Source organism: Plodia interpunctella, chromosome 3 (genome assembly GCF_027563975.2).
Source record: "Plodia interpunctella isolate USDA-ARS_2022_Savannah chromosome 3, ilPloInte3.2, whole genome shotgun sequence".
Classification (NCBI taxonomy): Eukaryota; Metazoa; Arthropoda; class Insecta; order Lepidoptera; family Pyralidae; genus Plodia; species Plodia interpunctella.
Window position 1 is genome coordinate 11,932,942 of NC_071296.1, and position 3,763 is coordinate 11,936,704.

At 37.4% G+C, this 3,763-nt stretch overlaps 1 long non-coding RNA gene across 1 annotated transcript; it reads left to right on the forward strand.

Annotated features, from left to right (window-relative positions):
• Window positions 1-207: 207 nt before the first annotated feature.
• On the forward strand, window positions 208-2,931 carry LOC128683459 (uncharacterized). The gene is made up of 4 exons (XR_008406294.1): window positions 208-381; window positions 549-727; window positions 919-1,146; window positions 2,346-2,931. It is a non-coding gene; the product is annotated as an uncharacterized LOC128683459 (long non-coding RNA).
• Window positions 2,932-3,763: the final 832 nt, after the last annotated feature.

The window sequence follows — 3,763 nt, forward strand, 5'->3', positions numbered from 1 at the left end:
TTCATCGAGGCAACACGCAAGTATTTCGATGTCTCTACTTCCATTGCTGCTTTTATTGCAATTGGTACAAGTTAATGTACTTCTAGACTTGTATGGATCTTCGCAAAAGATATATTCACGTGAAGTGCTTGACGATTAAAGTTACCACTATGCAAAGTCATTACGATACGGTATCAGTAACGGTCGCTAATGGGTTGAAGGCAGAGATAGCCGAAGATGGCCGAAGGTGTCCGATGTGATCACACCTGCCAATTCTCCAGGCTCCAAGATCGACAGATAATCAATCGGCGATCAATACGGGACTTTCTACTTGTAATTAATGGTTGTTTGAGGAGGAAGGCCAGTCAATTTGCAAGTAACGGTACAAATAAATTGAACAAGGTGATTAAAATTGGCAGCGAAATTTTATGTATTTGCATAGTAATGCTTATATGTAAAAACTGTTTGTTGTGCGAAAAATGGCATTTAAAAGTGCATATTGTGTCCAACAATTCTTGTTTATATTTAATCTCGACATGCATATTTCCAATGAGTTGAATATATTTCAGATTATAAAAGCGAAAACCGCGATTTATGCAAACCCAGTGGCATCGTATGGCAGTTTAACACAAAAGTAAATAAAGCAACCACTCGGTGCTGGACAGTGAATACCTTCCTTCATTCATGGAGCGCCGCGCCTTGTTTCGTCCGGCGGACCGTCCGCCGGTTAGACGGCTATTTTCTAAATGTAAGACTAACTTAGATATCGTATCATAATCATAATTATAATTTCATAAGATTTATAGGAGATATATTGTTATCTTCACCATAATATAAATTAGTAACTTTTGGGTGGATTTGGTGGCATGGATTCAAGGAGTTTGGTGTGACTAGTATTAGACAAACAAAACAGATTCATACATTTAGAAACTTGTGTAGATCCCCTCTCTCGAATCCGCCGACGACCGACACGGATGTGGTCGACGCCGGCAGTCGACGTGCGTTTGCTGCATTGCCGACGATGCAGTGCGCTGATAATAGCTTTGAATGTTGCCGCCGCCGCCGCGCTATTCTCTACCGCAGACACGCTCTGCCGACTGTTCACAGTGATATCGCTTTCAAGAGATGTTATTGTATAGGTTTTGAAATGACACATCTGTACGTCTAGTAAGTATGTTGATATTAATTGAGATTAATTCAAAGCTGAAGCTTGATGATTAGTAGTGTTTTCAACAGTTGTACGTTTATCAAAAAAATAGCAGCGTTTTCTGTTTTTTATATGAACTAAATACTTAAATTCTGGGTTAAATTAACAGTACCTAACTGTTAATTTAACCCAGAATTTGAATAACATACATCTAAACTACCACCTATATTATTATTTATCAACAGTAACAAACATTAAACTAATTTCTGAAAATGATAATGTCAATGCTAACTTATGTTCCGGAGTTGCAGAAACTCGCGTCTAGCTGACACACGATTCGGTGCAACAAACAAACACAAACTTGTTGCTACTGTCCACAGCCAGTCTGCTGTGGACAGTAGCGACTCCTCACTTCCTCGATCACCAACAGCTCAGAGGAACAACATATTAAAGTTGAAGCGTGAAGCTATACGTAAAAAGATGCTGTAGTCATTCAGCAACAGTGTTGTTTAAGAGCCATGTAACATTGCTCAGTAGTGGTGTAGTCGCACATTGTAGCTCCACTGTTTTGTGTCAATAATGTCTACGAAGTATGTTTCTTGGCAATTCAAAGATCCAGTTATATACTCCCAACTGTAACTCAATAGTTTGACCTTTGAAAGTTCGGTCAGTAATCTTGTATTTGACAAAACAGTCCCAAACTTGTAGTTCCCAAATCGCTCTGAGCTCAGCCCGAGGCAAACCTACGATAATTGTAGTGCAATTGAGCATTTGTCGATCTCACAATACTAGTTACATTATTTAAAAATTTCTAACATTTTAAGTCATTTCTTGAAGCAAATTTAACAAAACAGAAATTTACCTTACCTCCATAAATATTCAGGCTACGAATCCCGAAACTTCCCAAAGTCCTTCGTAACAACGCAGTAATTTCACGCCAAATGAAGAATTCAGTCCAACGCGGCAAATCACAGCCCGATGCTCTCGACACAAAACCAAACAAAACAAAAACCGGACGCGATCGACTGTGAACCGATAGCTTCTCCGTCGACTCCGCTCGGTAAATGTAGGAATATTTGTGAGCAACTATATCCAGTGAAGCCGTTTGGTAAACACTTACAGGAGAAACGTTTTAGATGTTGTGAATATCAGATGACATTTGTACAGATTCGAAGAAACGGTTTAAAATTTTAGCTAACATACTTTATCCGTATTTCAGAAGGCACGAGTAATATGGCAAAAGATAGAGAATTGTGGAGGGAACAAACATTTTGCGCCGACCCCAGATGATGGGACAAGGTAAGGCAAATTATGAGAAGGCACGAGTAAACCTTTAGAACATTATACTTATATGTTCTTATATCTGTGGTGTAAACCGTCTCGCAGTAATTGAAAATGTTGCGGTCGAGTTGAAAGTTGCAATACACTCGACAACTCAGGAAGGACAACCTTGGAAACTGCTGAAAACAATGTTTGAGGATAGATCAACAAATGAACGTACATTAAAGAAGAAATAATTCAACAGGCTGACTGTTGACTTATTACTTCTTTAATCTACTTTAACGACGTGAAAAATCTCGTAATGAAATTGTTTTTATTGTGATGTCACTCATATGTCAATTTGAATGCTCCATCAATCTCCCGACGGCCGGGAATCAATCTCCATTGGCTTGATGGACGTCAGTCTGCGTGTTCACCAGGAAGGACTAACGAGTTGCCAGGGCGAGGCTGCGAATCTATGTCCGAGGTGGACTCTGAATTGTATGGAGTTTTCAAAATTTTGAAGTAATCTAATAAAAAATATATTATTATTGTAATGAATTTTATTATACGAAAACAATGTGTTTACATTTAAAAAAAGAATTTTAATATTAAAATTTATTACGAAAAAACATAGCGAAATCGTTAAAAATCTATTAATGTCAAGAAAGAATAAGTATTATGTATAGGATTCTCTTCTCAGTTTCAGAATTCTGTATTTATTTTATCAAATATTGAGTTTTAACTCATTAATATCATAAAAGGCGCACCACAGTGCAGACTAGTGCGACCTCCACCAGTTTTGCAGCTCGTGGTAGACCAGTTTTTGCCCAGGCGGTCTTGCTTGTTTTTTGGTCTGTTAACAACAATGCCAATTTTCTCGGTGATCGAGTTTCGTCCTACTAAATAATGTGGGGTCTGATTAAAGAATAATAACGAATTATATGAATAATTTATTTATTCATTACATTTGCAGACTACTTCCTGGATCGATATTTTTTCAAATAGATTATTATAAAGATTGTACCGGGGGCCGTGCCCGGCTTGTTGACTGCAAGAAATCCCTGCATAGGATAAATCCTTCGTTGTTTATAGTATATCTTTCTTGAATGGTATATATTTTATCAAAATCGGCTCAGATATTTTGCCAAGAATGCTTTACAGATATTTATAATATTACTATAGATTGTTCGGACAATAATGTTATTACAAACAATTCATTCCTCAAGCAAATATCAATACTCAAATATAATCCTTACATATTATAAAACAAACTACCGCGTCTGTCTGTCTGTTCGCGTAAAACTCAAAAAATATTGCACTGATTTTCATGCGGTTTTCACCAATAGATAGTGTGGTTCCTGTGGAAGGTTTAGG